At 43.1% G+C, this 23,758-nt stretch overlaps 1 long non-coding RNA gene across 1 annotated transcript in view; it reads left to right on the top strand.

Annotated features, from left to right (window-relative positions):
- The window catches only part of LOC123996350, a 51,719-nt gene extending 36,694 nt beyond the window's left edge, over nt 1-15,025 (top strand). The window contains exon 5 of the long non-coding RNA XR_006831963.1: nt 14,490-15,025. This is a non-coding gene — a long non-coding RNA (uncharacterized LOC123996350). The remainder of the gene's footprint in view (nt 1-14,489) is intronic.
- Nucleotides 15,026-23,758: the final 8,733 nt, after the last annotated feature.

Raw genomic sequence — 23,758 nt, 5'->3', positions numbered from 1 at the left:
TGTGTGTGTGTGTGTGTGTGTGTGTGTGTGTGTGTGTGTGTGTGTGTGTGTGTGTGTGCGCTCAGCAGCAGCCCCACACACACACCACAGCCCACACACACACACACACACACACACACACACACACACACACACACACACACACACACACACACACACACACACACACACACACACACACACACACACACACACACACACACACACACAGGCTCGTCTCCATGGGGGAACCACGACACGGAACTGAAGCCAAAGTAATCAAATCATTTTTACTCTCGCTCTCATAACTCACAGCAATTGAATCACTCCAGAAAACACTGGTTAGCATTCGGCCATTTCACGACCATTTCACGATCAGACCACAATGCAGTGTATGAGAGTGAAATATGTTTGACAATCCAGAGTGAGGGCAGAGAGGATCCATTGTTGTACATAATCATATAGAATAACACTAGATACTGTACACTACTATACTGTACAACTAAGGCAAGCAAGATGGATGATGCAATTCATTATGTGAAATCCCAGAAAATTCATGTTCATTAACATTTCCCATGTCATTGTGGCAGCACCTTGAAAATGTATTGTGTTGTTTTCCTCTGACGTGTTTTGAGGGTTTGTCGCCTAGTTGTCATATTACAGTTAATAAAGGACGTAGTACCCATCAAGGGAGAGTGACTTGTGCACTGGCAGTGTATTAAATATGGATGACACCATAGGGATAAGAAGCTAGCCTCGCTAGGATATATGCACGTTTACTTATTCAAAGCAGTCTCATCCCTCTATCTCCCTCTTTATCAGGTCGGTTTAATCAAGCTGCCTGTCTAATCAGCTCAGACTCTGTGGGGAGGAGAGCGCTTAGTGGTTAACTTAGCTTTGCCCAGGCTAGTTAGAAAGCTCAAACGCTAGCCCGACACCCAGGCTACTGTATCCCATCTCCTTTGTGGGTAAAATGGCAGCCAGGTTAATGGTGTTCTGAGCAGCTGAGACGGCAGGCTATGGGGGTGGGGGTCTGACAGGAGGGGGTAGGATTTGTTTGGGGTGGGTGGTGTCAGGATTGGGGGACAGTAGGTCCTTAAAGAGGGGAGTAAAGAGAGAGAATAGTGTGTCTGGGTCAGTGGGTGTGTGCTGGTCCCTCATTTGCATATTGAGAACAGCTGGGGAGCCCATATGTTTTCAGCAGCGCCAGACAAAAATGACATTCAGACATACACGCAAGCCCACCAAACCCCAAGGCATAGACCCCCTCTCAACACACACACACACACAAATCAACTGCCATTTGGGATTGCATCTGGACATTCACGCTCTTACTTGAAAACACAAAAACACCCGTACCCCCTAGCTCTGCCCCCCCCCAAAAGAGAAAGCTTTTATGGTAATGATGCCCATAGCCATGTGTGTAAGTACACCACTGCAATTATGCATAATTCAGCACAAAGAGAGGAGGGGCGGAGGCTGGGTACAGTACATCTTGCTAGAGCTGGAGCTGGTGCAGGCAGTACAAGGAGAAGGGAGGCTGGGTACAGTACGTCCTGCAAGAGCTGGAGCTGGTACAGACAGGAGGGAGGGAGGATACAGTTTGTGTGGGTGAGGGGTGGGGGGTTCAAGTTTTATTAGTTATATGGGATACACATGGTATACACCGTCCAACGAAATGCTTACTTGCAGGTTCCTTCTCAACAATGCAGTGTGTGTGTGTGTGCAGACCGTTAGTTGGCAAAGTTGAAGGAGCACACACCTCTATCATTACACATACAGACATTAACCCCCTCCATTCCTTACCATCCTTACAGATAGGAGGGCAGACCACACACACACACACACACACACACACACACACACACACACACACACACACACACACACACACACACACACACACACACACACACACACACACACACACACACACACACACACACACACACACACACACACACACACACACACACACACACACACACACACACACACACTCTCTTTCACTTCTTATTTGGCATGGTAATTCTAACCCAAAAGGAGGTTGGCAGCTCAAGCTGTAGATGTTTTATTTAATCAAATTGAGTGAGGTGGTATAATACTAGTTTTGTATCTTGGTGCTGCTAATTCCCAGAATAAGCATACATTAAATACAGAAATGTCTACCCATACATTTGTAAAAAAAATATGTATTTTTTTAATAGCTAGAAATAGTGGTGATTGGATGTATTCATTTCAATCAGCATATCAGGCAGAAGAAGTATGAAGACATTTAGCTGATTGAAGCATACTGTCACTTCAAACATAAACCATATACAATATCTATAGGACAAACCGTTCTAGCCACAGAACCAGAGTCATTCTCTTTCTATGCTTCTAGAATGGTATTCCTAGTTGTAGTTATTGTGTAGGATTTGTACTGTAGACCATTTCACTGGTAGGGCTAGTGGTGGTGGTGTTAGTGGGCACATGCTTCATTTGTGTCCATGCAGCCTCGTCTCATGAAGCTTCCCTCACTGTGAATACCCGTTGCTTTTATTTGCTTAGATATTGATTGAATGTGTTCCACCCACAGAAGTAATAGTTGCTGAAAGCATTTATAGCCGTTGTTCAATTCTCCTAGACCTTCTTAGCATTTTTTTTGTACATTGCCCTACTTTCTAATTCAAATGAAAAATAATTCATTTGCATGGATTCTGTGTTTAGTTCTTTTCAAACATCAATGACGAAATGGGATAAATAGGATGTTTTCTTTTCATGCTTTCATCCCAGGCATTTGGAAAGACACATCTGTGCTGATTTGCAATAGGTTTTCATTTATATTTTTAAAAAAAGCAGAAATAAAAGCATACATTCAATGGGTTGTTACTTGTAAGTTATCAAGGTTATTTTCATTTATTTTATTACCATTATTATTATATTATTAAAAAGCTGCTATGAAATGTAGGATTTACTTGTGATTTATTTTCCCCTTTTGAGACCTACTGAATATCTTAATTTTTATTACTATATTATTGACAATTCTAGTTCTAGTGTATGTTTATTCTAAGCCTGTATCCTCATGATAATAATCTGATATTTTGGAGTGTTTTGTGATCATGTACCTGAGGGAGCTATTGTATCATTGAGCTGGCACATTTATTAACCTCAAACAAATTGGCCTGCATTTGTAATTGTGGAGACCAGTCCTCAGCCATTAGTGAAGGACTAGGAGCACTTCCGTGAGAACAGTCTCTTAATCAGTATCATTGTAGACATCACTCCTCAGGCATCAGAGAAACTAGTGAACAACTTCCAAGAGTTGCTTTAGTAACACAGCACTGCTTCAACGCTCCGGTACGGAGAGCTGGCTGGCTTCTGATTACAGGGAGCAGAGGGAAAACAGGCAGGCATTTATCCAAGTCACTGATTATGTCATTTCAAAGGGCCCAAACACTCAGCCACACAGACAGCTCTGAGGGCAGAATTATGAAGCAGTGAGGAGTGGAATGTGTGTGTGGGGGGGGGGGGGGGGGGGTTATGAGAGGGAAATTAAAATGGAGTGCTCTATGTGTGATTAAACTGGTGGCTTGGCTGGCAGAGGCCAAGCTCAAGTACAGGCCTGCGATTTGGACCATAATGAAAATGTGAGGGGCTGAGGCGGTGTTCTCAACCCCGCAACACAACACACACTGATCAGCACCAAACATACACACACCACAGCTTAACACACACCGATCAGCACCAAACATACACACACCACAGCTTAACACACACCGATCAGCACCAAACATACACACACCACAGCTTAACACACACCGATCAGCACCAAACATACACACACCACAGCTTAACACACACCGATCAGCACCAAACATACACACACCACAGCTTAACACACACCGATCAGCACCAAACATACACACACCACAGCTTAACACACACCGATCAGCACCAAACATACACACACCACAGCTTAACACACACCGATCAGCACCAAACATACACACACCACAGCTTAACACACACCGATCAGCACCAAACATACACACACCACAGCTTAACACACACCGATCAGCACCAAACATACACACACCACAGCTTAACACACACCGATCAGCACCAAACATACACACACCACAGCTTAACACACGCAGATCAGCACCAAACATGCACACACACCACAGCTTAACACATGCAGATCAGCACAAAACATACACACACCACAGCTTAACACACACCGATCAGCACCAAACATACACACACCACAGCTTAACACACACCGATCAGCACCAAACATACACACACCACAGCTTAACACACTCAGCACCAAACATACACACACCACAGCTTAACACACACCGATCAGCACCAAACATACACACACCACAGCTTAACACACGCAGATCAGCACCAAACATGCACACACACCACAGCTTAACACATGCAGATCAGCACAAAACATACACACACCACAGCTTAACACACGCAGATCAGCACCAAACACACCTTACAGCCCAACACGTTGCTTAACCTTTTACTGCAGTGGGTTAAATCAGGGTCATACAGAGTGTTTCTCTGTAGTCTTAAACCAATCTGCTTTGAAACAAAAGTATACACCTCACACACATGGTTACGTTCTTAAAAGAAAGAAGACACCTGTACCATGTCAGATATAGAGTTGAAATGTGTTCAATGTTGAGCTTTCATCCCAATATTACACTTTATATACATTACAGAAGACTGAAGTATAACAAAACCATTTGACATAGAAACAATGGATTTTTGGCAGGTTTTTTGAAACAATGTTTATTAATGATGAAATTATGAAAAATATGAATAACATTCCACCCATGAGGCCACTAGGTCATTTGACTGCAGGAAAGGGCCACCACGAAACACTAGCCAGCATCCGTAGAACACACAAAGCTCAACTCAACAAACAGTATCCACAGACTTCCCTCTCTATACTCTTTCGAAGAAAGGGGGACGTTGAGAGGAGTGCATTGTGGAGAAAGAGAATGAGCTGAAATAACTGGTACTTCTGGTACTTCTGGTGGTGTGATGGGAGGGTGAAACCTAAAGCCAAGGAGAAGAATAGTGTGAAAGAAAGGATATTTTATTTTTGCTGGTAAATAGAAAGAACCTGTTTGATGATTTTTCTGAAACGTATAGAGCCACTACACCTCCAAACTCTCGGAGGCAGCAGAGATGGTGGTCACCAAGAGACTCAGCCTACTGACGGCCAGTCACGATGCGCCACATCAATATTATATTTGACCATTTAGGCTCGGAGCAACCCAAAAAAGGGGGATGATAACCAAGCGTGGGAACGGGGTGAAAATGGGGATGGTAAATCCAGTCAGGCAAATGGCTAGACTGCCCAGCTGCACTGACTTCCATTCAGGAGCAGGTGAAGAAAGACCCTAAGGGTCAAGGTCAGAGGAGGGATGTCGTCTGCTGTGCAGACTGGCCTGTTTGGTGGCTGCATCAAATGTGTTTGCTTATTTTATAAGCTGCTACTTATTGCCTCCCGGGGACCACCTCCCCCAGACCTCCACCTCCCCCAGTCTGGTAGAGACAGAGACAGAGCATGTCCCTTTTGGCTTGCCGTCTCGGTGTACGTGGCTGGTCCACAATCAAACTGAGGTTGTCTACAGATTAGGATGCGGCTGTTTTAGTCGGTATCACTGCATTAGCAGACACACACTGATGTCGGTTAGCATATGATAATTGATTCTGAAAATAGGTGGTATTGTGAAAATAATTTTGATTCAGTTGTATGGATCTATTTTGGGGACCTTTTCTTCTTTTTGTAATGATCCTTAATGACCACATACTTACTGTATTGTGCCATGTTGGTAAGACAATCTGCGTTTAATGTCACTTTGAAATTTGAGAAATTACATTTGAAGCAGTATATCAATGAGAAAGGGTTAAATAATAAATAGCATTTAATGGAAATGTTCAGATACCCTTCATTGCATAATGGTGCACGAGGTGTGCAGCACCGTGCATACACACAGTATAGTATCACTACCCTGCAACAGTATAAACAATTATATCCCTTTAAGAGGAGGGACTTTATCTCATGAGATGTTTGTCAGAGAAAGTGGTTGACGGGGAACTGAAGACACGAGTGCCTAGCCACCCTGTGGTAGATACCATTATTCACATAGGCTTCTGCTTTATTAGCCGGACTGAAAGAGAGCCACTTCTCACCCATCACTTCATCAATAGACCTGTCCCCCTGTTCTTTCCTCTGGAGGAACCGTACCCCCTCCTCTCCTCCCCCATCCTCTCCCTCCCTCCTCTCCTCCCCATCCTCTCCCCCCCTCCTCTCCTCCCCTATCCTTTCCTCCTCTCCCCGGCCCTAATCGCCTCAACTCACGCTGAAATCAAGCTTAGTAACGGCACGTTTGTCAGCCCCTCTCTCGCCCCCCACCATGCAAAGCTCCCTTTCTCCCGTCATTCTCTCACCTTGGTCTGCCACCCACCCTCCCACTGCTTAAATCCCTATCAGCATGTCAACAAAATGTCTGCTCAGCTGGGGTTGACACACACACAGTCTCACACATTGAGCTTCGTCCCTGCTGAACCCTTTCTCTCCTCACTCTCTCCTCGTCCCCCCTCTCTCTCTCAAGTCCTTCTTATCCAGCATGGCAAGTTGTGCTGTATACCAAAACAGAAGATGCAACCCGTTTGTTGTTTGCATGTTTTCTTGTATGGTAAATGCTTAGCAGAACTATTAGTGAATAATATTGCTTTACGTTGATGTCCTGAGGTGAGTTGGGTAAAGTTCAGTGTCCAATTTGCTGATTCTAATAGAGACTTATTTTCCTTGCCAAGTATATTTAATCCATTCTACAAACATACTTACCCATTTAATTGCTGGGGAAAATATGTATACCTTGGAATGAAGTAGATTTGAACATAAGATTACTACATCACAATAAATGGTTGTTTGACATCATGATACGTTGGTAATATGCTACTAGTTTTTTCCGTTTACTCCAGTGGAGGCTGGTGGGAGGAGCTATTGGAGGACGGGCTCATTGTAATAGCTGGAATGGACTCTATGGAATGGCATGGAAACCACGTTGGACTCCGTTCCATTTATTCCATTCCAGCCATTGCAATGAGCCTGTCCTCCTATATCTACTCCCACCAACCTCCACTGATTTACTCCTATAGGCCCCTCTTGTATTGGCATTGGTTCAGGTCACAAGGATGTATATTCAGTCATATCAGCTAACATGAAGTTGCTGCTGCTTCTTGTTGTTATTCTTGAGGTAGCAGCCATTTTTGTCTGGCAAAGCTAGATGGCTGCCTATATTTATTTATCAACGATGCGAGAGATAAAGCAGTTGTGTCTCGTCAGATGTGTGTGCATGTATATATATACTGCTCAAAAAAATTAAGGGAACACTTAAACAACACAATGTAATTCCAAGTCAATCACACTTCTGTGAAATCAAACTGTCCACTTAGGAAGCAACACTGATTGACAATAAATTGCACATGCTGTTGTGCAAATGGGATAGACAACAGGTGGAAATTATAGGCAATTAGCAAGACACCCCCAATAAAGGAGTGGTTCTGCAGGTGGTGACCACAGACCACTTCTCAGTTCCTATGCTTCCTGGCTGATGTTTTGGTCACTTTTGAATGCTGGCGGTGCTTTCACTCTAGTGGTAGCATGAGACGGACATTACAACCCACACAAGTGGCTCAGGTAGTGCAGCTCATCCATGATGGCACATCAATGCGAGCTGTGGCAAGAAGGTTTGCCTTGTCTGTCAGCGTAGTGTCCAGAGCATGGAGGCGCTACCAGGAGACAGGCCAGTACATCAGGAGACATGGAGGAGGCCGTAGGAGGGCAACAACCCAGCAGCAGGACCGCTACCTCCGCCTTTGTGCAAGGAGGAGCAGGAGGAGCACTACCAGAGCCCTGCAAAATGACCTCCAGCAGGTCACAAATGTGCATGTGTCTGCTCAAACGGTCAGAAACAGACTCCATGAGGGTGGTATGAGGGCCTGACGTCCACAGGTGGGGGTTGTGCTTACAGCCCAACACCGTGCAGGACGTTTGGCATTTGCCAGAGAACACCAAGATTGGCAAATTCGCCACTGGCGCCCTGTGCTCTTCACAGATGAAAGCAGGTTCACACTGAGCACATGTGACAGACGTGATAGAGTCTAGAGACGCTGTGGAGAACGTTCTGCTGCCTGCAACATCCTCCAGCAACTATGTAAAGAAAAAAGTATTTAATAAGAATATTTAATTCATTCAGATCTAGGATGTGTTATTTTAGTGTTCCCTTTATTTTTTTTGAGCAGTGTATATATATATATATAACTTTTAGGTGATGGATAGTGTGTGAGTTCTTCAGGGCTTATGCTGTATGCTGACGAAGGTCTGATTGTGTCTGTGGGTACATGTGTGTTCATATTGACGCGTGTTCCTTGTCCAATGTTGTCCCTCAGTTTATCTATCCCAGCTGGTGTCATCCTCGCAGGCAGTAAAAGTGTCTTTGTTCAGTCTGTGTCTCTGTACTATCGTGTCTCTGAGCTGTGCTTGCCTGTGCCCCAGTCTCCCCCATCTGCCACTGATGTCATTAGCGAAGAGGGAACATGGGCACATTGGGAGCCCGGCTTATTTGACAATCCCCAGCAACTGCCTCCTCTTCCTCACTGCAATATAAAGCCTGCATCCTCGCCTCACCTTTTTTTTCTATTTCAATCATTGTGATTTTTTGCACGAGGACTTGGATGCTGCATTCTCAGCAGTGGCCAGCCTCTGCCAACGTAGCACAATCTCTATGTAAATGTATTCAGATTAATGTGTTGCCCAAAGACCATCAGCTCGGCTGGCTGCATGGACCAGGCTGAGGCTGGGAGGAAGGTGTTTCCACACTAGGCTAAAGCTGGCTGGGCTTGTGTTAGATTGCTGTTAATGCTAGCGGCTATGAGGTGGACCCCTGCCAAAAAGGCATAGAAACCCCTGTTAAACACTATGTTTATATTGGACTGTGATTTGCAAATGGGCCTTTGGCGTAGCAACCCTGTGTCACTCTGCTTTTTCATCAGGCACACAGCAGACAGCTACAGATAAAATCAGGGGGTCCTCACTCGGCGAGCATAGGGAGACGAGGAGAGGGAGAGGAGGGAGGCGTGAGCATTTACATGTTTGTGGGGGCTCCTCTCTAGAGTGCAGTTTGGTATTCATATTGAGATATTCCTGAGTGCATCAACACATCTCACATACAGTACACATACACTTTCCCTCTCTGCTATTCTTGCTGTTCTCCCCATCATCTCTACCGTTGTGAACTTCACTGTGAGCCAGTTCATTGTTATTCATTTCACTGTTATCCTGGCTGCCCTGTGAGACTGACTAAGACTCCGTTCAGCAGCCGTATTGTATAGGAGACAGGTCTGTTGTTTCCACTGAAGGATGACATACTGCAGGGTGATACTGGTGTTCCTATAGTGTCTGCTGTACTGTAGGAGTTCCACAGTCCTGAGAGGACATGAGCCAGTGCTGACTGTATCACAGACAGTCACTGTGACTGATGCTTGGCGAATGTCTTGGGTTTGATAACACAGATACTGTAAACCTCATCCCCACGGTAATCAGAGGATCATTGTTGTATATATTTTGGTTACCTTTATTTTCACAGGGAGTCCCATTGAGACCAAGGTCTCTATCACAAGGGAGCCCTGCATACGATATATTAAAAATTGAAAATTACAAATATATTCAAGAAAAACAACCACGTGACCTAAGAACCAGTACTATACGATGTGGCTGCTGGGGGATTTGAAATGATTTCTATTATGTTCAATAAGTAGATGTGGGAAAAATGGACATCCTAAAGTTGTACTATGAGGCAGTCCACTGAGAGTAGTTTGTTTTTAATCGTGGTTAAGAGAATAATCTTAACATATTTTATACTTTCTTTCTAACTTTCTCGCTTACAACTCTACTTTCTTTTTTCACGCTCCTCTTTTGCCTCTTCCCCCCCCACTCTCCCTCTGACACTTTCTCCCTATGGCTGCGGGGACATGGGCTGAAGTTTGCTTTGCTGAGTCCATAAAGAGGCATTTAAAAAGCTGTGTTAAGAGAGGAACAATGGTTAAATGAGCCCCCCTCGGTGAGGGGCTGGTTCCCATGGGGACTCAGCATGGTGCTCTATTGGCCCAGCTCTCCCTGGCCCCCATTCACCACTCAGTCATGGTCCCTTATGGCGGAGGGAAAATCACACGATTCATGCGAAGTGTGATCCAATGACATGTATTTTTAATGAGGGCTTACGTCTTTGTTGGGATGGACTGGACGGACACACTACTCCAGGTTTCTCCAGGTTTCACCAGGTTTCTGTCAGTCAGGCCTGCCCAAACTCTCTCTCTCTACCCGTCTTGCTTCACTCTCTTGTTCACTCTCTCTATATTTCCTCTCTCCTCCCAGGCTCTCTGTGGCCTACCCGGACCAGAGACAAAGCTCCCACAGCCCAGGAGCAGCCTCACTATAGCCTCAGTGAAAGGCTTTATGTTGCTCCTCTAAACCCACTGCTGGTAGTTACCATGATGATGTCATCAGACAACAGCCCTTTCTGCTGCTACAACAGTTTTAACAATGAAAATATTGATATGCATGATTTAAAAAAAGTAAGATTTGATCTAAATTGAATGTTGATACTTGAGGGATGGAATACATTTACCAATCAACATTTTGAAATGAGACAACTTAAACTACATGACTAAAAGTATGTGGACACCTGCTCGTCGAACATCTCATTCCAAAGTCATGGTCATTAATATGGAGTTTGTCCCCCCTTTGCTGCTATAACAGCCTCCACTCTTCTGGAAAGGCTTTTCACTAGATGTTGGAACATTTCTGCTGGGACTTTCTTCCATTCAGTTACAAGAGCATTAGTGAGGTGGGCACTGATGTTGGGGGATTAGGCCTGGCTCGCAGTCGGTGTTCCAATTCATCCCAAAGGTGTTCGATAGGGTTCAGGTCAGGGCTCTGTGCAGGCCAGTCAAGTTCTTCCACACCGATCTCAACAAACATTTCTGTATGGACCTCGCTTTGTGAACTGGGGCATTTTCATGCTGAAACAGGGAAGGGCCTTACCCAAACTGCTGCCACAAATTTGGAAGCATAGAATCGTCTAGAACATCATTGTTCGCTGTAGCGTTAAGATTTCCCTTCACTGGAACCAACCCGAACCATGACAAACAGCACCAGGCCATTATTTCTCCTCCACCAAACTTTACACTTGGCACTATGCATTCAGGCAGGTAGCCGTCGGACTGCCAGGTGCTGAAGCGTGATTCATCTCTCCAGAGAACACATTTCCACTGCTCCAGAGTCCAATGGCGGCGAACTTTACACCACTCCAGCCAATGCTTGGCATTGCGCATGGTGATCTAAGGCTTGTGTGTGACTGCTCTGCCATGGAAACCCATTTCATGATGCTTCCGATGAACAGTTCTTGTGCTGACGTTGCTTCCATAGGCAGTTTGGAACTTGGTAGTGAACGTTGCAACCGAGGACAGAGGATTTTTACACGTTACACGCTTCAGCACTCAGCGGTCCCGGTCTGTGAGCTTGTGTGACCTACCACTTCGCGGCTGAGCTGTTGTTGCTCCTAGACGTTTCCACTTCACAATAACAGCACTTACAGTTGGCTCGGGACAGCTATGGCAGGGCATAAATTTGACCAACTGACTTGTTGGAAATGTGGCATCCTATGACGGTGTCACGTTGAAAATCTTATACACTTGTCAGCAATTGGTATGTCTGAAATATCAGAATCCACTCATTTGAAGGGGTGTCCACATACTTTTGCATATATAGTGTGTATAATATTGGTGTACTGTAGAGTATATCAGAGTATATTCCAGTCTCATTTTCAGTTTTTTTTTTTTTTTTTTGTAAGACCCTACATTTTCCTTCAGAGGCATCCCACCATGTATCACACTTACGTGGACATTTCACATGTCATATGCTGTGTGTACATCTGGAGCAATATGTCAGCCCTATCTGTGTGGCATGTCCATGGCTGAGAACAGTCGTTAAACTGTCTGACCACATCACCACACTCAACCATCATCTAGCCCTCGTCCACACTGCAACAACCAGGCTCACACCACAGGCCCAAGGCCAACAGCCCAGCTGCACTCACACACATCCAGCATATGCCACTCTCTCCATCTGCAGAGCCTTTTTCACTGAGCCGGCTGTCTTTTTCTCAATGCACCCTTCTTCTCACGCGAGCCTCGCAACTAGCTTGTATTCATGGCTGTTGTGGGGATGCAGAATTAGTATGCAACAGAGCAGACAGGCCTTCTGTTCTAATGGGGCAGAGCAGAGCAGCAGTCTAACGGGGGGGTTGAACAATACGTTCCCCCCTCCAGCCACTCAAACCCCGGCCTGTCCCAAACCTTAATGGGACATCAGACAGACAGGCTGCACTGAGCATGGAGCCCAGCAAGCCCCCCCATCCAGCTCTTCAGCCCTGGCCTGTCCCAAACCTTAATGGGACATCAGATAGACAGGCTGCATTGAGCATAGAGCCGAGCAAGCACCCCCCCCCTTCTCCTTCTCCCTCTCCCATCTCCCCCAAAATACACCTCCACCCCAACCCCTTCTAGCTCCATAGATGCACCCTTAGCCTCAGCCACCACCCAGGGCTATTGAGGGGGTCCTAGACCCCCTCCACCCCTCAGCCAAACTATGCATAAATTAGGCTGGTGTCTCCGTGCAGTCAGCAGGTTGGGGTGCGCCACACCGGCTGTCTCCCAAGCTGGTCCCTCCAACACCCCCACACTGCCTCTCCTCCCTCCCCTGCCTCCCCTGCCTCCCTGTCTCTTCCTTCTCCCTCTCTCCCCTACCCCCACACCCCTCCCTCCCCTGTTTCTTCCTTCTCCCTCTCTCCCTACCCCCACACCCCTGCCTCCCTCCTCCCTCCCCTGCCTGCCTCCCTGTCTCTTCCTTCTCCCTCTCTCCCCTACCCCCACACCCCTGCCCCTGTCTCTTCCTTCTCCCTCTCTCCCCTACCCCCACACCCCTGCCTCCCCTGTCTCTTCCTTCTCCCTCTCTCCCCTACCCCCACACCCCTGCCTCCCCTGTCTCTTCCTTCTCCCTCTCTCCCCTACCCCCACACCCCTGCCTCCCCTGTATCTTCCTTCTCCCTCTCTCCCCTACCCCCACACCCCTGCCTCCCCTGTCTCTTCCTTCTCCCTCTCTCCCCTACCCCCACACCCCTGCCTCCCCTGTCTCTTCCTTCTCCCTCTCTCCCCTACCCCCACACCCCTGCCCCCTGTCTCTTCCTTCTCCCTCTCTCCCCTACCCCCACACCCCTGCCTCCCCTGCCACATATTTCCTCCCATGTCACCCCTGCCCCTATCTCCCCTTCCTCCCCACCCCCAGTGTCTCCTCTATAGCCTCCACTGTATAATACCCTGATAAATCAGCCAGGCCTTCTGCTCCACCAGACCAGACCAGCTAGGTTATTGTTGACGTCTGTCTGGGATCTAGGATCTCCTGGTTGGGCTTTAATCACCGGCAGAGCCTCTTCTCCTCTCCAGACCCCCACAGATGTTCTGCTAATAAAATGACTTTTTGTGGTATTAACACCATAGGACTATTTTGGGTTGAGCTCAGCTCAGTTCCGTGTAAGTGCCTTGAGCGTTTACTCGTTACGGGGAACGTATTGGTTATTTTATAAAGATGCTCCGACAGGGTCTGGTGAGTTTGTGATATGATGTCCTGTATCTGTTTGGTCCTCTGGTCTCTTTTTGTAATTAGACTGAAAAACTCTTTTTATACTGAAACTAGATATCTGGCAGTATGTTTCAATGATGTTACATCAGCGTTACATCAGATAATTTATACCAAAGGTTAAGAGCCCAAATAGAACCCCCACATGCAGTCTCGTCACAGAGAAGAATGATAATTAGATGACTGTCCCAGACTCAGCATCCTCCCTCCATCCTCCTATGCAGCGTAAGCTATCGTGACATCAGTTTATGACCATGCAGGGACCAATGTCTAAGACGAGTGTGTGTGTGTGTGTTTGGGAGCAGGGATTTGGGTCATTGTGTTTGTGTTTGTGTCTGGATCCTATTCCCAGAGGTAATATTGGTCTGGGGGGGGGGGGGGGGCTCCCCCTATAGGCTGCAGGCGCTGGGGGTCAGCTGGTGTGCCCAGACAGGCCCTACTCTGACCCCCTGACTGTCTGCAAGCTCAGGGGTCACCCTCAACGCTGATACAGACGGCAAATAAACACACAGACACACATCCCCCCCAACCGGTAGTAGACAACAACACAGCGTGGCTGGGGAGGGAAGGAGACAGAGATACACCACACAAGACAGCGCCATCTAGGGCTAGGCTGACACTGCACGCGTGTACATGATCTAAGGTCAGATAGTGCTTCCTCATCTTTAACCTGTCAGACCTTGTAAATCCTTTCATTGTCCTAATCAGCCTTTTCTGTTGTCTTGTGTCTTCTCAGATGCTGAGGTTACAATGGAGATGCAGTGGAAGCATCAAGCATCATGTCCCGTGCAGACCAAACCAGACACACAGAGAATTAAAGCCGTTCACTGTAATAAAGGTCAATACAAATACCCCACCACAGTCAAGAGGATTCAGTTCTCCAATCTACTGATTATCACCAAGTGTTTGTGTGGTCAGGTAAGTAGGAGTCTTAACAAGGGAAAGGGACTTTTATAAGTGGTGGTTGAAAAGTAATACATTTTTTTGAATAGTTTCATTAGGTCTTAATGAAAGATTTTGAAACCAATTTTAAGGGGATATTGGTTGAGATCCCAAGGGATCCTTTGCCCGTTTCTATTTCAGAGTAAAGCTTTTAAATGTAAAATCCTTGATTTGCTCAAGTCTTTATATGTGTTTGCACTGCAGCTTCATTCTCTTACCTACAATTTTCATATCATTGATCGCAATAACTATTTTTTATGTAAAAAATTAAAGACTGCTGCATGTTTTCAGTGTCTTGTGGTAAAAAATACAAATAAAGTGAACGTAATTGAAAAAATAAAAGCTGCCTCAGTAGTTTTATTTTTGTTTTTCCATTTAAATTAATCAAATGAAATTGACCATACACTGCATACACTATTGTAGGTACCGATGTAGGATTTTAATTTGAGACAGTTTGCTACAGCAAGAAAATAATGCTGCAGCAACAGGAAATTATTATGTGGATTATAATTGAACACAACATTTTTGTAGGGGTTGATACGTGTGATGTTAGGTCAAATCAAAGTGGAAACTACAAACTTTAGAAGCAGTGCAGGAAAATTCTCATCAACAAAAGAGTGATCAAATTAAGATCTTACATCGGTATACAATATGAACATGGGTAATTTCACACAGGAGGTCCAACATTTGCAACAGCTATTCAGATCATCTCAGAGTTATCCTGAAGGACCAGAAATGAGAAAGTTAAACCAAGTGGCCAATGTCTTTGGTGCCAATTAGGTCCCTGTTTATGAGAGCAAAGGGGGTGTGGAAGGAAGCTGCTGGAGCGGAAGAAGGAGCTACACACAGGCCTTGTTTTTTGGTGATCACGCCTCCTATTGTTTTCCCACAACAGCCGGTTCATGCGATGCCCCAAAACCCCCAGTGCGCTTCAGTGCTCTGGCTGAAATGGGCTCTCTGTTCCCTGCACTGGGCTGCCCGCCTAGCCCCTGCCTTGCCCTGACTGGTAATGACCTGAAATTAGGGCCAAGCCAGGAGGGGAGGCCCTGGGCCCAGGCCTGAAAGAAAGGAGGAGATTATCCCATTCTGCCCGGCCAGTCAGCAGTGGTTGTATTGACCAGGGCCCACCCAGGGAGAGTCCAGTGAGCTGTGAGATGGCCTGATATACATGCTTATTGAGCTGGACAGATTCCCTCACTCTCACCAGGGATAAACCCAACCGTACAAGACACTTTCGTAAACACTGCTCTGGAGATTATAGGAGTGACCCCCCTCCCTGGGTGGAAACACACACAATCTGGGCAGACCTTACCCTATCCTCTGTCCAGACTACCATTGGGAGTTTGGCCAGGCTTCTCAATGTCGCTGTCCTGAGAGCCGAAAAGGGGTCATCAGGCCAAACGTGAAAAACACTCGGAAAGTATTTAGACCTCTTGCCTTTTTCCAAATGGTTTTACGTTACAGCCTTATTCTAAAATAGGTCAAATTAATGTTTTTCCTCGTCAATCTACTTGAGCTCAGGTCCATCCTGTTTCCATTGATCATCCTTGTTTCTACAACTTGGTAAATTCAACTGATTGGACATGATTTGGAAAGGCACACACTTGTCTATATAAGGTCCCACAGTTAGCCAGTGCATGTCAGAGCAAAAACCAATCCGTGAGGTCAAAGGAATTGTCCATAGAGCTCTGAGACAGGATTGTGTGGAGGCACAGATCTGGGGAAAGGTGCCAAAAAATGTCTGAAGGTCCCCAAGAACACAGGGACGTCCATCATTCTTAAATGGAAGACGTTTGGAACCATGAAGACTCTTCTTAGAGCTGGCTGCCCGGCAAAACTGAGCAATCGGGGGAGAAGGGCCTTGGTCAGGAAGGTGACCAAGAACTGATGACCACTCTGACAGAGCTCCAAAGTTCCTCTGTGGAGATGGTTGTCCTTCTGGAAGGTTCTCCCATCTCTGCAGCACTCCACCAATCAGGCTTTATAGTAGAGTGGCCAGACGGAAGTCACTCCTCAGTAAAAGGCACATGACAGCACGCTTGGAGTTTGCCAAAAGGCACCAAAAGGACTCTCAGACCATGAGAAACAAGATTCTCTGGATGCCAAGCGTCACGTCTGGCGGAAACCTTTTTTATTTTTTATTTCACCTTTATTTAACCAGGGAGACCAGCTGAGAACAAGTTCTCATTTACAACTGCGACCTGGCCAAGATAAAGCAAAGCAGTGCGACAAAAACAACACAGTTACACATGGGATAAACAAACGTACAGTCAATAACACAATAGAAAAATCTGTATACAGTGTGTGCAAATGAAATAAGGAGGTAAGGCAATAAATAGGCCAATAGTGGCGAGGTAATTACGATTTAGCAATTAACACTGGAGTGATATGTGTGCAGATGTGGATGTGCAAGTAGAAATACTGTTGTGCAAAAGAGCAGAAAAATAAAAACAAATATGGGGATGAGGTAGGTAGTTGGTTGGATGGGCTATTTACAGATGGGCTGTGTACAGCTGCAGCGATCTGACTGAGCTGCTCTGACAGCTGACGCTTAAAGTTAGTGAGGGAGATGTGTGTCCAACTTCAGTGATTTTTGCAATTGGTTCCAGTCATTGGCAGCAGAGAACTGGAAGGAAAGGGAGCCAAAGAGGTGTTGGCTATGGGGGTGACCAGTGAAATATACCTTCTGGAACACGTGCTACGGGTGGGTGTTGCTATGGTGACCAGTGAGCTGAGCTAAGGCAGAACTTTACCTAGCAAAGACTTATAGATGACCTGGAGCCAGTGGGTTTGGCGACGAATATGTAGCGAGGACCAGCCAACGAGAGCATACAGGTCGCAGTGGTGGGTAGTCTATAGGGCTTTGGTGACAAAATGGGATGGCACTGTGATAGACTGCATCCAATTTGGTGAGTAGAGTGTTGGAGGCTATTTTGTAAATGACATTGGCCAAGTCAAGGATCGGTAGGATAATCAGTTTTACGAGGGTATGTTTGGCAGCATGAGTGAAGGATGTTTTGTTGCGAAATAGGAAGCCGATTCTAGACTTAAATTTGGATTGGAGATGCTTAATGTGAGTCTGGAAGGAGAGTTTACAGTCTAGCTAGACACCTAGGTACTTATAGTTGTCTACATATTCTAAGTCAGAACCGTCCAGAGTAGTGATGCTAGTCGGGCGGGCGGGTGCGCCAGCGATCGGTTGAAGAGCATGCATTTCGTTTAACTAGCACTTAAGAGCAGTTGGAGGCCACGGAAGGAGTGTTGTATGGTGTTGAAGCTCGTTTGGAGGTTTGTTAAAACAGTGTCCAGAGAAGGGCCAGATGTATACAGAAAAGTGTCGTCTGCGTAGAGGTGGATCAAGGATTTCACCCGCAGCATGAGCGACATCATTGATATATACAGAAAAAAGAGTCGGCCCGAGATTTGAACCCTGTGGCACCCCCATAGAGACCGCCAGTGGTCCAGACAACAGGCCCTCTGAGTTGACACACTGAACTCTATCTTAGAAGTAGTTAGTGAACCAGAGAAACCAAGGCTGCTGAGTCTGCCGATAAGAATACGGTGATTGACAGAGTCGAAAGCCTTGGCCAGGTCAATGAAGATGGCTGCACAGTACTGTCTTTTATCTATGGTGGTTATGATATCGTTTAGGCACAACCTGGCACAATCCTTACGGTGAAGCATGGTGGTGGCAGCATCATGCTGTGGGGATGTTTTTCAGCGGCAAGGACTGGGAGACTAGTCATGATTGAGGGAAAGATGAATGGAGCAAAGTACAGAGAGATCCTTGATGAAAACTTGCTCCAGAGCGCTTAGGACCTCAGACTGGGCAACTGTTCACCTTCCAACAGGACAACGACCCTAAGCACACAGCCAAGACAACACAGGAGTGCCTTTAGGACACATCTCTGAATGTCCTTGAGTGGCTCAGCCAGAACCCAGACTTGAACCTGATCTAACATCTCTGGAGAGACCTGAACATTTCTGTGCATCGACGATCCTTATCCAACCTGACAGAGCTTGAGAGGATCTGCAGAGAAGAATGGGAGAAGCTCCCCAAATACAGGTGTGCCAATTTTGTAGTGCCATACCCAAGAGGACTCAAGGCTGTAATCGCTGCCAAAGATGCGTCAACAAAGTACTGAGGAAAGGGTCTGAATACCGTTTTATAAATGTGTATTCAATTTGCAAACTTTTCTAAAAGAATGTTTTTGCTTTGTCAGTATGGGGTATTGTGTGTTGGGGCTCTGCACCTAATACTATTTAATCAATTTTAGAATAAGGCCGTAACGTAACAAAATGTGGAAATAGTCAAAGGGTCTGAATACTTTCCGAATGCACTGTTTTGGCATTTGCTGTATCACGTCACATGGTGAGGGAATAAAACTCAACCCTAGTTCAACACTATCCACTACAGTTCTGAGGTCTCTTGGCAACAGGTTTTATTTCCCATCTAGTGATAAAGTTGATGTTGGCAAACTTTAAGGGGAATCGGCTATTTTATTGAAGTATATTGAAGTATATATTCTGACTATGGTTGTAGAAAACCTATAGGCCTGTTTGTTTATTGTAAGGGATGGCAGGTTGCCTAGCAGTTAAGAGCGTTGGACCAGTAAATGGCTTAAATGTATTTCATATGTTCAGTTATATTCAGATGAACGGTACATTTCAGTGACGCCACAGTTACAATAAACACTCCAGAGGTTTTTGCCATGCAAAGTCTGCAAATGACTTATACCACAAAGACCGAACGTTGATGTCTGTCCCTGGAATACAATTGCTGTATGTTTGAATTGTTTTAACATTTATTGTGAGTCACATCTCCCTAATGTGGAAAAATCTAAATTCCATAATTCTCTATTTTTTCTATGAATTTAACCTACCTGGACCGCAAAATGTGCGACCAGACAACCCCTGTGAACAAAATCTCCTCAACCAAATATTGTATTCTATTTGAATGAATATCCCCATTATTTCCCCATTTACTATGGTGTATCATATGCACTGATCCTATAGCTGCTACTGACACAAGAATGACATTCTATGACAGCAATCAGTTCCTCCCTGCAAGAAAGTAAAAGTACAGTCCTATAGACTCTAATCAAAGGGATAGAGGTCGGCCATTGTCCTTTAATTGAGGCACTGTCGGTCAGTTAGTAGTGGTAGTTTGTTTGTATGCAAAGTGTGGTGCCTAACAACCCCAAACATTACTGACACAAAGGACCTTTACAATGACAGAGCAGTATACAATGCATGCCTATGTCATTCATTACCAGTTACAGCAAATAAAAGAGTCAAAAGAATAACACAGGGAATTTTATTTAACAATTTCCTTTAACATAATACTTTTTTAGAAGATCCTATCAATGATTAGATTAAATATTATTCAACATGAACGGCAATTCCTCTTTTTTATTGGAATAATGTATGCTATATTCAGAGTATTAAAAGGAATAATGTATGCTATATTCAGAGTATTAAAAGGAATAATGTATGCTATATTCAGAGTATTAAAAGGAATAATGTATGCTATATTCAGAGTATTAAAAGGAATAATGTATGCTATATTCAGAGTATTAAAAGGAATAATGTATGCTATATTCAGAGTATTAAAAGGAATAATGTATGCTATATTCAGAGTATTAAAAGGAATAATGTATGCTATATTCAGAGTATTAAAAGGAATAATGTATGCTATATTCAGAGTATTAAAAGGAATAATGTATGCTATATTCAGAGTATTAAAAGGAATAATGTATGCTATATTCAGAGTATTAAAAGGAATAATGTATGCTATATTCAGAGTATTAAAAGGAATAATGTATGCTATATTCAGAGTATTAAAAGGAATAATGTATGCTATATTCAGAGTATTAAAAGGAATAATGTATGCTATATTCAGAGTATTAAAAGGAATAATGTATGCTATATTCAGAGTATTAAAAGGAATAATGTATGCTATATTCAGAGTATTAAAAGGAATAATGTATGCTATATTCAGAGTATTAAAAGGAATAATGTATGCTATATTCAGAGTATTAAAAAAAGGAATAATGTATGCTATATTCAGAGTATTAAAAGGAATAATGTATGCTATATTCAGAGTATTAAAAGGAATAATTATGCTATATTCAGAGTATTAAAAGGAATAATGTATGCTATATTCAGAGTATTAAAAGGAATAATGTATGCTATATTCAGAGTATTAAAAGGAATAATGTATGCTATATTCAGAGTATTAAAAGGAATAATGTATGCTATATTCAGAGTATTAAAAGGAATAATGTATGCTATATTCAGAGTATTAAAAGGAATAATGTATGCTATATTCAGAGTATTAAAAGGAATAATGTATGCTATATTCAGAGTATTAAAAGGAATAATGTATGCTATATTCAGAGTATTAAAAGGAATAATGTATGCTATATTCAGAGTATTAAAAGGAATAATGTATGCTATATTCAGAGTATTAAAAGGAATAATGTATGCTATATTCAGAGTATTAAAAGGAATAATGTATGCTATATTCAGAGTATTAAAAGGAATAATGTATGCTATATTCAGAATTAAAAGGAATAATGTATGCTATATTCAGAATTAAAAGGAATAATGTATGCTATATTCAGAGTATTAAAAGGAATAATGTATGCTATATTCAGAGTATTAAAAGGAATAATGTATGCTATATTCAGAGTATTAAAAGGAATAATGTATGCTATATTCAGAGTATTAAAAGGAATAATGTATGCTATATTCAGAGTATTAAAAGGAATAATGTATGCTATATTCAGAGTATTAAAAGGAATAATGTATGCTATATTCAGAGTATTAAAAGGAATAATGTATGCTATATTCAGAGTATTAAAAGGAATAATGTATGCTATATTCAGAGTATTAAAAGGAATAATGTATGCTATATTCAGAGTATTAAAAGGAATAATGTATGCTATATTCAGAGTATTAAAAGGAATAATGTATGCTATATTCAGAGTATTAAAAGGAATAATGTATGCTATATTCAGAGTATTAAAAGGAATAATGTATGCTATATTCAGAGTATTAAAAGGAATAATGTATGCTATATTCAGAATAATGTATTAAAAGGAATAATGTATGCTATATTCAGAGTATTAAAGAGTATTAAAAGGAATAATGTATGCTATATTCAGAGTATTAAAAGGAATAATGTATGCTATATTCAGAGTATTAAAAGGAATAATGTATGCTATATTCAGAGTATTAAAAGGAATAATGTATGCTATATTCAGAGTATTAAAAGGAATAATGTATGCTATATTCAGAGTATTAAAAGGAATAATGTATGCTATATTCAGAGTATTAAAAGGAATAATGTATGCTATATTCAGAGTATTAAAAGGAATAATGTATGCTATATTCAGAGTATTAAAAGGAATAATGTATGCTATATTCAGAGTATTAAAAGGAATAATGTATGCTATATTCAGAGTATTAAAAGGAATAATGTATGCTATATTCAGAGTATTAAAAGGAATAATGTATGCTATATTCAGAGTATTAAAAGGAATAATGTATGCTATATTCAGAGTATTAAAAGGAATAATGTATGCTATATTCAGAGTATTAAAAGGAATAATGTATGCTATATTCAGAGTATTAAAAGGAATAATGTATGCTATATTCAGACTATTGGAGGGAAAGGGAGGCTAAATGCTCAGGTACAGAAGATTCCTTTAATTTTGACTGATAAATATACTATTAAATATTTTCAAACTGTATATTCATGAAGTTTATGAGTAGGAAATGCATCACATCTAAATGTATGTCATAATGCTCCTCAAATACAAATGTGTATATCTCAGAAAAGCAAATGAACAGTTTCCAATTGCCACATGTTGTTGCCTTAGATATGGGTCATGCCATGTTTCCTGTGTATTTCTGTTTGGATAATAAGTGCTAATTTTGAGCCTCCATTTTCTTTGTACACCTGCCTCTGATTGGTTGAATTAGCTCACATGCCTGATCTCTGTACATGTATAATAAAGCAACATGTTTTTTGGCAGGATCCCTTTAAAACTGTATGAATATAAATATGGAATAATGAATTAACCAGAGGAATTAAAGAATAATCAAATTACAAAATGACATTGTAAGGAAACAGATCATTCTCTCTACTGTAACAATCAATGTCAGTTATCAATTACTAACACCACAACATGTACTTCATCTATTTCAAAGTAGTTTTTTTTTGTGTGTGTGTGTGGGGGGGGGTGATGTATAATTTTCAAGTTGAACTGACACATTATACAACCATGTAGCTGTTTAAGCCATGAGATGTTGGCATAATAGCCACAGTGTATTGTGGTTTCACAGATAAAATGACACTGTCATGTTTATAATTACAGAATAGAGGAGAGGCCCTGGTTCTTTAGGGGACGTTATCCCATTCTGCCCTGCCAGGGTATTTTTATTTATGTGTTTAGTTTTTAGTGCACTGAGAATCAAAATAGTTTTTTGGCCTTCCCAATAGGAGAACCGTTTTTGGTTCCAGGTAGAAGAACCCTTTGGGTTCCATGTAAAACCATATATAGAAAGGGTTCTACACAGAACCCAGAAGTGTTCTTCAAATGGTTCTGTGGACAGCCAAGGAACCCTTTTTGGTTCTAGATGGCAACTTTTGAGTGCAGGATATGTGCTCCTCATGTGAATACATGCTCACAGAAAAGTGATTTCCTTCCCTACAAAATGTCCCATGTTTACGACAAGCAGACTGGCATCTGTACAAACCTTTGTATTCTTATTAAAACTGCTATTTAAAAAAAAAACACCACACAATGGACTCGTTATGGATCAAAATGAAGTGCCTCACACAGTAATTGTGTATATATTTATTAACACCACGTATACTAAACATATTGAGTTGAATATACCTTCCTAATATTTAGTTGCACCCCCTAGTTTGACCTCAGAACAGGCTCAATTCGTCAGGGCATGGGCTCCACAGTTGTCAAAAGCCTTCCACAGGGATGCTGGCCCATTTTGACTCTAATTTCTCCCACAGTTGTGTCAAGTTGGCTGGTGGAC

This window comes from Oncorhynchus gorbuscha, linkage group LG15, assembly GCF_021184085.1.
Source record: "Oncorhynchus gorbuscha isolate QuinsamMale2020 ecotype Even-year linkage group LG15, OgorEven_v1.0, whole genome shotgun sequence".
Classification (NCBI taxonomy): domain Eukaryota; kingdom Metazoa; phylum Chordata; class Actinopteri; order Salmoniformes; family Salmonidae; genus Oncorhynchus; species Oncorhynchus gorbuscha.
Note: the sequence above shows the minus strand (reverse complement) of the source record. Positions and strands in the feature narration are given on the sequence as shown.